Here is a 13,904-nt window from a genome sequence, read left to right on the forward strand (position 1 = left end):
TCTTTTTCGAGCAATTTACTTTAATTTTTATTCGGCGAATTTGAAAAAAACGTTTACTGCAAAAATTATGATTTTTTTAAAAAAAAGTATCTTCGAATTTTTCGAAATTTTTCTTCAAATATTTTTTATTTTTTATTGAATCAATATTTTTAAAATCGCCGAATAAAAATTAAAGCTTAGATATTTGTGCATACTTTTTTGAAAAAAAATTGAAAATTGACCAACAATATTTTGAGTTATAGCAATTTAAAGCAACCCCATTTTTTTGAAAAAAACTAATTAAATTTAAATAAAAAATATTTTTTTTTCATGTTTATGTTATGATTTTGCTTATTAAATAAATGATGAATCAGTTCAAAAAATTTCAAAACTCTAAAGTACATAATAAAAAAAATTTCAAAATGTGTCCCGGACCCCCTTAATGATATGTTCAAAAAAAAAAAAAAAACTAATGATCATTTGCATTTAATTATCTTTTGTTCAATTTTTTTTTTTTTTTTGCAGAACTCCCAGATGAAATATCTCAAGCCATATCTGTACCTTTAGAAGCAGCATTTGCTTCTCCTCCAAGTAAATATTAAAAAAAAAGTTTTTACCTTTGATTAAATATTTGGAATATCAAGGTGCAACTTCAACAAATTGATAGATATGACTTTTATTGGAACTTACTTTTAACACATACTGTTGCTGCTAATAAAAAATGTTACATTAGTAACAGAATTACGTTAATTTCGGAGTATGTATGTGGAGCTGCTAAAATGAAGTAGTTTGCTGAAACATTAAATTTTAACACTTGACCTTGGGAAAAGTACTCTGTTATTGGCTATTTTTTGGCCTCTTAAGTAGGTCGTAGAGAAAGCAGCATTGTGCTTCATCAGGTAAAAGGAAAGCTTGTTTATAGTGATTTGACTGCATTGATTTCTAGAGTATGCAATTATGCGTGTGGAATTGGTAAAAATAAGTATTTGATGAAAACTGAAATTTTGAAATTGACATTTGTTAGTTATGACTGTTAGATATTTACACTCTGTCATGGACCATTAATTGACCTCATAAATTAGATCTACCAAAAGCAACGTTGGCCTTCACCAGTTTGCTGTACCTTTTTTTTTGTGTTTAAAAATAATTCTATTTTTAAAACTTTATTTATTATTTAAGTAAAGAGAAAGAATAATCTAGCAACTTGCCAGTAAGAGTGCTGGCAAGTAACTGTGCTGACTGTAGAGTACGTACAGTAAAACCTTGTTTATCTAGGTATTTAGGTCTTCAGATTATCTGGATCAAATTTATTGACTTAAAAAAAGTATGTTCATATTGATAATTTTAAATAATGAGTGTTAAGAACGTAACTATAAGTGTGTCAAACATTTGCTTTTTATTTTGATTAAATGTACAGCTTCTGCTTAGTTTTTGCTATGAGTTATGGTGCAATACAAAACCTCTGCAACTGAACTTGATGCAAAAGCTTTAATTTTGACTGCATTTTTCAAACGATGCACGTTTTAGAATTGGAAGACTATAAACTAATTTTTTGTTAAGAACGATGTGAAGGATATTTTGATATTTTTTATGTCTTGCAACTATTTAATTTTGCTACAAAATAGGTTTTTGTCATAATGAACTGTAAGTCTGTTGCTTATTTCTTAACCACCGCTGTTATCCGTAATTTTGATCATCCAGATTGTCTTTAGCCTAGATAAACGAGGTTGTAATGTAGTATGGATCTTGTGCCTTTACTTTTGGTATGTTTTTCATTAAATCTGCTTTGCTGGAATATAATACTTTTTAACAGTAGTAGTGTAATTTCAATATCATTGAACAAATCTTTTATTGCAGCCAGAAAATTAATTTTTAGAATTAAGATAATTATTTATGAAACTGATTCTTAAGAAATTTTTGCCACACATGTCAGATCGAGTTCCTTCGAGTCCTGTAAGGAAGAATACATTTGCTAGGAGTTGTGCTTTTCATCTGAATAATAAGGGTGTCATAGAGGATAGTGATGTTATACAGAGGGTGTTCACACATTGTTTAGATGATGTATATTGTATTCACAAAACTAAATTACTTAAAATTCTTGTATTTTAAATGTTCTATTTGATAGCTCTTACTGCTAGTTTCCTGCCTCTAGCGATATGCTTTGGAGAAAGATGATGCATGTTGCATTTTTTCGTTTTCTTCAGATTTGAATCAACGTTTATCATTTTGTTTACAGTGGACACCAAGCATTTTAATGACTTTACAACTGTGCTTTGACAAGGGGGATTTTCTTTTAACATCAAACAATGTACCTTTGTAACAGTCAAAAGTATCCTTCTTTTCCTTGGATACTTGGAATTTTGGTCCCACTTGAGGCTCCAATTTGACATTTTTTTTTCCTTTCTTGTTGACGATATTACTTATATGATATAACAGAATATGAAAGTTTCTCTTCGGAAAGAGCATAAATACAGCCTTCGAACCACTGCTTCATTTAAAATGCCATTTTAAATAAAAACAAACCTATAAAACCACTAACAATAATTTTGACTTTTAAAACCATAGTACAGTTGCAATTATTCTTTTGCAGCAACCCATTTAAAAAAAAAAATGTACAAACAGCCTCTGTATAAGAGACTTCCTTGTTAAATAACAAGTATGCAGAATGGTGGGTTTTATAGATCTATTTGATATAATTCTAAGGAAGCTCTACCTTCAACTAAAGTTTGGTAAGACTTCATTTGGATATCAACAAATTCATAAGGGCTCAAAGGTGAGCATCATAGCTCTTAAAATGTATCCTTAAAATATTCAAGTACAATGGACTCAGGCTGCTACGAGATTTGACTTACACACAATGGCTATAACACGAGTTTTTTATGAGTTACAAATTTTAGAGCTAGTAAAAGTCCTCACCAGCAGCATGAAATTTTTTGGCTTTGTAATTTGCTACTAAATATTGGTTTTGTAAATGGACTTTCATTTCTTTAGCATCACTGAAAGAAGTTCACACCCCACTATTCTAAACATTGTTTTGTTAGTGTATACAAATAACCACTCTGCATTTTTCTTTTATTTTTTTCCTTCTTAATATGAAAATTCATGAAATATAACGGTAAATAATACCTAAGCGTGCTGCTTCATCTGAAGCTGGGAAAGAAAAAGTATCTTATAATTAAGCAAAAGGTGAAGATCATCGTTATGCAGGGCAACACTGATAACAATCTGATGACTTGAACAGCTCAGTGGCGGATACAAGGGGAGGGTCAATGTGGTCATCACCCTCACCTAAACCGTCGACAGCAGTATCCATCCGCATTGTGTTCAAACACTTATGCGTAAATTGTAAAGGACTACAATGTCTGTTCAATTCATCAATCATTTTTGAAAGTAAGTATTTGAACTACTACTTCGTTTCATTGCTCATAAAATTAATTTGCAATGTTTATCGCCAATTAGGTGCCTTATTCCTCGTCAATTTGGTGCTTTTTATAGACCCCCATAGCAGTTCCAGAAATTTTTCGTACCCAAAACCATAGATTTGTTCATACCCCATGAACGAATCTATGGGTCATTCTTCAACATGACCCCCCCCCCCTTAAAATGGTTTTCTGTATCCGCCTCCAATCATCGTCATCTTCTTTTTAGTTTCTTTTACAAAAAAGGAAGTATTGTATTCGCGGAAAAATGTTCACTCAAAAATTGGCCTTAATTTCCATTTTGCTCACCCTCGAATGAATGTTGAGTTTTTTTCGACCCGACTACACGTAGATATATGCCTAGGGACGTACAGACACCCGAAATATCCATTTTGACGATCCCCGAGTTAATTACGAGTTTTCCCGTGACGTCTGTATATACATATGTATGTGCATATGTATCTCACATAACTCAAAAACTGTATGTCCTAGAAAGGTGAAATTCGGTACGTAGACTCCTAGTGGGGTCTAGTTGGGCACCTTCCCTTTTGGTTGCATTAGGATGTTCTTAAGGGGGTCTTTTACACCTTTTTGGGGGGAAATCATTGTTAATTTCAATGCTAACTAAAGTGGTGTTATAATTTGTCAAACACTTGGCGATATATCACCAAGCTTTTGACAGCTAAGTTTAGTTGCCAACTTGGCAAAAAATTTGGCTTTTTTTTTTTTTTTAAATTTTTTAAGTCTGGTTTTAGTTTGGCCAATGTTGGTGATATTTAAAGGGTTAACCACTGAATCACTTTAAAATTGCCAATAATGGGGAAATAAATCTGTGTAAAACTTTTTTTTGCCTCGGCTCTCACGAAACGAGAGGTGAAAATATTTAGTGTTTCCTTGCTTACTCTAAGGCGCTATTATCATTAAATTGGCGTAAAAGGAAGTCATGTGATGCACACATCAGCTGGTTTTTTTAGTAGTAATTACTATTGCTTGTAGTATTATGGTACTGTATTTGATTATTTTAATTAGTGTTTATCGTACATGCAGTGTACATAAAAATGATTACTTATTTTATTTATATGAATAACTTTATTTGAGAAAGATTTCATAAAAATGAATAATAATATTCAATTAGCTTAGTATGAGAAAGTCAATCCTCCTGATTACAACATCATGAATAACTGCTCTGACCAGATGGATATAGCAATTAAGTATGAAAAAATGCAGAACTATTAATTTCTTTTGGATTTTCACAATTAAAATTCTTAATCGTTTGCTCATTTTGAAGACCATCAATAAGGAAAGTTTGACATTTTTACTCCTCAGTAGAGGAATCAAAATGTCTCCTCAGAAGCTGAAAGAATATTTCTCGTACAAATACTGAATTATACTCAATGTTGAAAAATCAATGAGTATTTTTTAAAATGTGCATAAAAATTCTGTGTTTAATTATCCTCATTTACATATTCTTGATTGTTTTTTACAGCAGCTACCTTTGGTTCAGCGCCTAATTCTCTTTTTGGCTCCCAGAAAAATTCATTTGCTTCACCTGCAGGTAAATAAAATTTAAAACCTTGTAACATTAACTATAACAGTAGTTAGATAATGGTCCAATTTCAAAAATAATGGTTGGCTTAAATTGTTTTAACAACTCATTTCTTGTAATTTTACATATACTAACTGTGAAGTTTATGTCTAGATCTGCTAAAAGAAATTATTACTAAAACATGAAAGTTTGATAGAGGTATTTCTCGAAGTACTATACCATTACCTAAATTACTCCGTTATTGTTGTAACGGTCTTGGTTTTGTCATGTTCTTGAATTGATTTGCTGGGATTAAAAGCAACAGCTACAGATTGTAATTTCAGCGGAAGAACTTACGAAAAAAAAAAACACAAATTTTATTATTTCCTCCTCCTCCCTTTTCCTTTAAATTCTTATGTAGTTATTCTCAGCTCATTGGGCTTGTAAATGTGGTCTTGCTGAAATTGCTGTTGTCATTTCTTTCTAGTGTAGTCTTAGAAAATGAAATTCAATAATGCAGCAACAGTTTTTGTTGTCGCGAACATTAAATAAAAATGATTAATTTAATAATAATAAAATACATAAAGGCTGGAACAGATCCATAAGTTACATAGATGTTCCAGTACATGCAAAATACGTAACAGCATGGAGAGATTCGATGAATTAAATAGCTTATGCACTAGTGCTCATCTGGAATGGTATTTTTATGAATTTGTTGCTCAGTATATCCTCGATAAACCATCCCGTGAAAACTTTACCGTACTTTTGATTTTATTTTTCTTATAGATTATTTTATATATTTTAAATGCCAAGGACACCATAAAATGGATGATCTGATTAGAAAAAAAAAATATTTGTATCAAAACTTGATTTTTATCCCTGGCCATTTTTTGACATATTACTACTTACACAAATAACTGGTTACAAGTAATAGATCCCAAAACATGTACCAATGTGTGAATTGACATAAAAGTTAGAAATTTAAATAATGAAAAGGGGATTCTCATAGCTTTCCTTTCGCAATGTTGCATGGAGGACATTATTTTTTGTACAAAGTACAAATTTAATCATTTTTTTTTTGGGGTACAATGCTTTGCCAGGGTCTTAGAGAGTAGTAAGGACTGGTTCATTTCTTTGATCTTTTAGTTTCGCAGCCTTTCTGCTGAAAGGGGGGAAAAAACGACTGTCTCTGATGCCATTCTGGAAGCACTGACTCGCGTGTTTCAGTGTGCTTATTATTGATCACTCTTTCAATTTTAATTTTTCTGCTGGCTCTATTTATCACAGGAACTCTCCATGCCCATGCCCTGGGTATGAAATTTCTATGGAACTGGAGAATTTTTTATAATTCATCTAAATTCTTTTTCGAAAATTGGACCAGGGCTTTCATACATAATTCTTTAATTCTTAGTGTTCTTTCCTACCCCCCCCCCCCGTTTTGTGCACGGTGTGTGCATTCTGTAATGAATTTAAAACACACAAAGCATAAACGCGTAAAATTGCTATATATTTTAAAAATCTTTGCTATGATTACTGTATACTCCGTCAGTTATTTAAACAGTTGCGTTCAATAGCAGATTCAAAAGGGGGGGGGGGGGTAAGGGGGCTATTCCCCCCTTCGATGTCCAAACTTGCACTAGATAAAATCAAAAATTTTGAGACTTTTAATGCTGCAATACATTTGCGAATTTAAATGTGCATTACATTTAAATATAACTACAATATATAGTGGCATATTAATAGATGGCAGGGGGGGGGGGCTAAGAGACTGTACCCCTCCCATTCTTCCATTTGGTCAAAGCTTAAAACAGATTAAATTTTGATCTGTGCAATGGAATGAAAAGGCATGAAGGTTACATTCTGCAATCGTTTTTTTTTTTTAATCTCAAATTATAATTTTCAAATTAAACTACCATAAATGTTTAACTTCTATTTAGCGAGATATAGCCCCCTCCCTCCATGAAGTCAGAAATACCTCTAAAAAACCCAAATTTAAAAGATTTCAAATATTTCAATACTTTTCCGAATTTAAATATGCAATTTATTTAAATAAATATATACACTGTGGCGTATTAATGGTGAGTTGTGGGGAGGGGGACTAAAAGAACTGTAGCTCCTTCTTCCATTCAGTCAAAACTTACAACAGATTACAATGTGATTTGCAATAGCATGGGAAGGCTTGGAGGAAATAGCTTCGTCCTGATGCCATCAACGTTTTTTAGCCTGAAGTTATCAATTTCAAACTAACACAGTCATATATTTTACTTCTTTCTCAGGCTAATGGGGCTATAGTCCCCATCCCCCTCCCAATGAGGTCAGAACTCGCACTAGATAAAACCGAATTTTCGGGGATTTTTAATACTGCATTACCACAAAGAGAGCTTAAAACTTTTTCGGAACATTTTGTTGAGTGAGCCCCGCTTCCCAACAATGTCATCAAAGATTACTTAAAATTGAATTTTTATTACACTATTTTCGATTATTTCTGATGAAAATTTTCTAGCTTTTTTTTTTTACAATTAACATAATCGTCACCCCTTATTTGGACAAACATGGAATGAAACTTTATTTTGGCGTTTCAATTTCAAACTACTTTTGGTGTGAAACTACACCTATCTATATTTATCGTCGCCTAAGTGAGCTTTAAAATATTTTTTTAGACCGGAAGGCCCCCGAATCTCCTTTCCCTAACAATATCATAAAAATGCTTAATATTGCTTTTCTAGCTTTATTGTCGAAATTTAGTAGGGAAAGTCCTCAAACACTGTCTGTGCCTTTAATGTGACTAAAAAAAGATTCATCTACAGGCCTTCAAGCTTGAAACATTTCCTTTGGAGACAACCCATTCCATCAAAATATAAATCAAAATTGTGTTTTCAGAACTTCAATTTCAAAACATTTCAGAAGACAGTCCCGAACCCCAACGCATCTTCTAGCATCGCCCGAGAGAGCCTGAAATGCATTTTTAAAACTTCGATTTCGAAAAAGTTCTGTAGAAGATCTCCAAACACTCACTCTTTTCCTAATATTACTATAAACCATAGAAGGAATTGTGCCTTTAAACTTCAATTTCCAAATTTAGCCAAAGAAGATACTCAAATTCTTCTCTACTCACTAAACATCTTTAAACACAGACAAATTTTTGCGCTTCTAAGACTTCAAGTTTTGTAAATTTCCGGAGGTTTCCCCGAGCACCTCCCCCATAGTATCAGCACAGATAGCTTTAAATTTCGTTTTAGAAAATTCCTCGGGAGAATCCTCAAACATTTTTTCTTGACATACAACCTGAAAATGACTTCTTGAAAGAGATTTCGGGAGGGAAGGAGGCTAATAAATTCAAGAGGAAAGAATCTTGGGAAAGATAGAAGGAGTCCTCTTTCCTCTATCTTTCCCAAACCTAAACCTTAAGTCACATCTTTAGGACCTCAATTTGGAGAAAAAAAAATCGGAATAAAGAACTGACATCACTTTTGTGACATTAGGAGATCTCCCTAACGTTGACAAAGAAAGCGTACCGTTGAGTTTTTTTCTAACTTTAAGGTCAAAAAGCTTCCAGAGACAGCACGTGAACAATTTCAATTTCCCAAACAAAAACGCCACCTTTTGAACACTTAGTTGTTAAAATATTTTCATAAAAAAACGTCCAAATCTTCCCATTTTCTAAATTTAACCAAACATTAACTAAAATTAAGTCTTTCAGACTTCACTGACAAAACTTTTCCGAAGAGTGCTCTTCATTTCCTAAACGTCACCAGTTACAGCCTAAATTGGAGTGTTCAATGTTGAAAAACTTCTGGAGGAGAGCGACCAAGTAATGTAAATTCACCAGAAGTTGCATAAAACTCCTTCTTAATGACTCTAATTTTGAAAATTTTTCAAAGTAAATCACCAAAGAATCCTCCTAACGTCCCCAAAGATACTCTATAATCTTGTTTTTCCCAGTTCTACAGCGAAAAACTTTGCAGAGAGAGACCCTGCACCTTCCCAGTCACCTTAACGTTATCACATAGAGCATAAAAATGCGTTTTTGACCTTTTATTTGTGCAAAATTTCTGGAAAGAGCATTTGATCCCATAATATCACCCGTGAAAACTTGAAATTGACTATAGTAAGGAAAAATACTCGGGAAGGAACCTCAACCCCTTCTCACCTAACTTTACCTCTAAAACGTTCCGAAAATTGCGTTTTTGATATCAATTTTTCAAAATTTCTACGAGAGGGTCCTGACCCCCTTCATGCATCCGCTTCTTTTTATTACCTTTCTCCAGCAATAGCTGGGGTATACTGTTTATACCTTAGCTTTTATCTTCACTTTTTCCATAGGGAGTCATACCATGTTTGCACACCTCTTTCTGTTACGTGAAAATATTTTATCTACCAATGTGATAATCAACTCAGCTTTATATGAGGTTTTTTGCCTGAGCATGGTTTTAGCTACTCCAGACTCATGAGCATAAAGCTAGAGCACAGCTGCAATCTCTGGATGCTGCAACTGACCTTTCCGATGTTTTTTCTTGCAATTCAGTCTTAGCTTTGGCCATGGGGTGGTAATTTGTAGCTTTATATCTGAGGTGAATATAGTGTTCATGAAATTATTTATATTCTTCAGTATACTATATAAGTTTATTTCAAGTAAAAAGCTGTATTTGAAGTCATAAATTATTCAGGAGAGGAACCCCTTGGAGAGAAAATTTCATATTGTTTAAACAGAGGTGTCTGTTCCTCTAAGAGTGATGCCTCCCCCAGGACCCGATTAAGGTATCGGGTGCCCTAGGTCAAAGTTTTTCGGAGGCCCCCCTGGAGCTAAACCATACAATTTTGGTCATTGGATAAATTTTTTTAGTCAATTGGGGGCCTCTAAAAAGTGGGGAGTCAATGCCACGGCCTAGTCAGCCTGTTCAGTAATCAGGCCTTGCCTCCCCCCCCTTGCGAGATTGAGAGTACCTGCAAAAACGATGAAAAAGACCCTCTAAAACAGTGACTCCCAACTTGGACCGAGGTTAGTCCCCCCCCCCCCTTGCTCAAGTTCTAGATCTCTTACTGGTTGTGTTCCTAGTAAACCTGGGACTTAAATTTTCGCTGTCGCCCCTCCACCCCTCCACTTCCTCCCCCAAATTAATATTTCATATAAACCAGACCAAGTTTCAAAACCAAATGTTCAGACCAAGTTTCAAAACCAATATTAATTTATGTGGTGCAAAGAATGTTAACATTAAAAGCCAAGCAAAAATAGATTGAATTTTACATAAAATTCACATTAGACACATACATAGCTTCAAAGTTGCCCCTCCATGCACTGTTGTGCACTTTGTTTGCTGAAATTTAATATAGAAAATAAATTTTAAGATTTTTTAGAAAAATTTTCAGATTTGAAGCATAAATGTTTATCCATAAACTCTTAAAGCCATTTTGTATTTCACTTGGGGTGGACCTCCCCTTCTGCCCTCCCGTAGTGATGCTACTGATTTGAGGTAATTTTGATTCATCACTTCTCTATATTTAACTATCCCACTCATATTATTACATTTATTGGCCTAAAATTGAAGAAAAATATAATGTAGAGCATATTTATCCAAAATTAATGAACAATAATTATAAAATGAGTTATTAACCTGCTTCAAAGCTGTCCTGTTGCTTAGGGCAACTTTGAGCCTCATGAGAAAGGTGATGTAAGAAAAATAATTTGATATTAGTACTTCAACTTAGAATTGGACAAAAAATCTAAATATTTAATCCTAAATTTTTATTTCTAAAAGTTTGTAGTTTATAAAACTTATTTCAAATGTTCATCAGTGCTTGTGTTAAATTAGCTCTTCATCAGTGTTTGTGTTAAATAATATTTCTATGTTTTTGATAGTTTTTCAGGAAGCTGCCTGCAGTTCAGTATCTTATGCTCCACCTGCACCTGGATTAAATTTTTTGGCTGCACCTAGAAGTAAGTATTCATAAAAAAAAGTTATACCACTTTTTAAATTCAGTAAAACCTGTAAAGTTGACCACATGTCTAAGTTGACCGTTATTCTTAGGCACAGAATTAGATCTATCATATATTTCAACCTCTATAAATTGATCACCTGTTTAAGTTGACCACCAAACTAGTGTACCGCAAGTGGTCAACTTAGACAGGTTTCACTGTATTAAGAAAATAAGAATATTAGGGTTCAAATTCCTATAGCAGCAAAAATGAATTTTTTGATGCATTAAAGTAATTGCAAAAGATATGAGAGGATGTCCATAAATGATGTCACTTTTTCACCTGCCTGTGTCAAAGGGTCACACTTTGCCTTTCCCTTTCCCCTCCTCTTGTCACATGCATGGGTGTTGTGAGGGGGAGGGCAGCTGAGGGATCCAGACCCCCCCAATAACTGAGACTCCGACCCCTACAATAGTTAGGATTTGGGAAGGTAAATTCTTTGGGGAAACATTACTTTTTTGAGGAACTCACTTGTTGGAGAAAATAAGTTCTTTCTTGTTTCGATATTTAATACATTTTTTTTCATATTTTGGGTGCCAGAATGCCTCATAAAGTTTCCATTAAATTTAGATCAAGCCTTTTATCCGGCCAATATAGTAATTTCTTGATATAAGCATCAAGCAATGATTTTGAAGTTTGAGAAAAATGTAATTATACATTATCCTCTTGGTCCAAGCTGTCTAAACCCGTAATTAACATTGCATTGAGTAAAAAGAAAAATATTGCTCAGTACATGAACATTACTCTCAGAATTCATTCTGCCCTACACAAAAAATTTAGGGGCAGTTTCCGTCTGTTGCAAAATTTCTTTAGACCGTTGCTGAACAGCCTCTAAATGTACACTTTGTGATTTCCCCCCCCCCCCTTCACAGAGATCGTACTAGAAGTAGCAAAAACCATCTACCGCATTTTCCTGCTCATTATTCATGGCAGCATATAATCCACAGGTACTAAAATTGGCCTGAGGAAAAAAAGTCTTCGTATAATCCATGAATAATACGATGTTAAAAAAAATGAAGTTTAGATTTACTGTACAATTTTAGCAACTAAATTAAAAAACATGAAGAAGTAATAACTTTTAAGGTATAATCAAAACTAATGTAAAAAATAATGATTTCTTCTTGAAATTGTGATTATAAGTACCCTAATTACTTAAAAACAAAGAGTCAAAACAAAGGAGCAAACAGTGTTATCTTGTGACAATGAAGGCTTCGTCCGTAACTGTATGTTGTTTATTTTGCATAGCCTAAGGGGAACATTAAAGCTATGTAAAAATACAACTTATAGGCAGCGAAAGAACATCCAAGCTACGTAAAATAAACAACATACAGGACAGTGGTAGTGATCTCCTGTTGAATCCTACTGTAAATATCGATCTTGTTGAGAAAAAAAAAATCACAGATAATCCGCGGCAGCGTATAATCTGCACCTCATTAACTTTACACTTTTTAACAGATAATCCACAGATCATATACAGGAAAATACGATAGTCCATCCTAATTATACTTTTTCTCATCAAAAAAGATTATATTATCCCACTTTTTACCTATAACAACATATTTTGGCACACTCAATCCTTGGTTCCTTATGAGCTTTTTAAAGAGTCCTGACATTAGTTTCACATCATGAAACTTTTTTTATTTTGTAAAACATGTTCAACAGTTCGAGAACTGCATCATAACTTGAATTCCCATCTAATTTCTCATGATGTTTGTTTCTTGGGGCAAGCTTCTCTCTCTTATTACCATGTGTTTCACATGTACAGAAACATATTTCCTACCTGTTTGTTTTTGTGGGGCTGGGATTTTTGAAAGCTCTGAATTACCAATATCTATCTATTCAGATTTGTTGCTATTTGACCTATAGTAAATTGTGAAAATTTTCAAACAACCACTTTTCCTTTCTAAAATTCTTTAAGTTAAGTACTTAGCGGCATGACTAAAAACAATGTGACGTCCACAATCTCTTGCTAATCAATTATATCATTATGTAGGGCAGTGCGCAGAACAAAAAACATGCAAATTTTGCTTTTTAGAACACAAATTTAAATGTCCTTATAATTTTGTCCAAAAACTGGGATGTCTAAATTCAAACTTCATTCTATGAACATAAAATTCCTATGCATTTCCAATAAAAGTCATGATTTTTTAAAAAATTTACCAGTAGTTTCCAATCATGAAATTGGCATAACGTTCCGACAAAATGCGACCAAAATTTAATGATTTTTCTTTCGTCCTTATAATTTTGTTTTCCACTGTAGTATCAATGAAATATGATGAATTCCACACAGCTTGCATTTCTGTAAAGTAATCTTATGTCTAAGATTCTAATTACAAAATAATTGTTAAAACTTCCAAATACTTAATCCATTGCTTCTCAACCTTTCAAGATTCCTTCTCCTCCCCCCTTTGAACACTCACATGAGGTCATGCCCCCCACCCTCCTCATCATATGTGGTTAATATAAGTAGTGGAATAGGAAACTAATTAAGATAACTAAAGCAAGTTTTCAGCAAAAAGCTTTGTTCACATACACCAGTTAGTTAGGTTTTAGTTAAAGTTTCGTACACCAAATTCACCATTGTTGTGCAAAACTTATTTTTGAACATATTATTGTCAGAACAGATAAAATCTGTGGAGCAGAGAGATAAATACAAATTTTTTGGGGGTAATCCAGAATCTAGGTTAGGTTGGGTGTGCATATCAGTTACTTTTCCTAGATTAATGAGAGAGCTGACACTTATTTAATATTCTCACCTGAGCACAAATTTGAGTATACTACTGAAAGTTTTACTTTTTAATATATTTTTTGCATGTTCATGCCACCATTGAAACTTTTCTACTCTCCCCCTCGCCCAAAGGAAGGCACCCCTCCCCCCCCAGGTTGAGGAATGCTGCTTTAGCATACAATGCATGGAGGCTTGTTAAAAGCTGTTTAATTCTAAAGCATTAACTTTACACTGTGTATAACTCTGTATACTATTCAACATAAATTGAATTTCATGCAT

The 13,904-nt window shown here is 33.4% G+C and overlaps 1 protein-coding gene across 1 annotated transcript in view; it reads left to right on the top strand.

The window, feature by feature from the left end:
- Window positions 1-510: 510 nt before the first annotated feature.
- The window catches only part of LOC129231813 (telomerase protein component 1-like), a 210,155-nt gene continuing 196,761 nt past the window's right edge, over window positions 511-13,904 (top strand). The window contains exons 1-3 of the mRNA XM_054866192.1: window positions 511-570; window positions 4,885-4,953; window positions 10,781-10,858. The gene's annotated coding sequence lies outside the window, so the exon portion shown is untranslated. The remainder of the gene's footprint in view (window positions 571-4,884; window positions 4,954-10,780; window positions 10,859-13,904) is intronic.

The sequence above is a fragment of the Uloborus diversus genome, chromosome 10 (assembly GCF_026930045.1).
Source record: "Uloborus diversus isolate 005 chromosome 10, Udiv.v.3.1, whole genome shotgun sequence".
NCBI classification, from domain to species: domain Eukaryota; kingdom Metazoa; phylum Arthropoda; class Arachnida; order Araneae; family Uloboridae; genus Uloborus; species Uloborus diversus.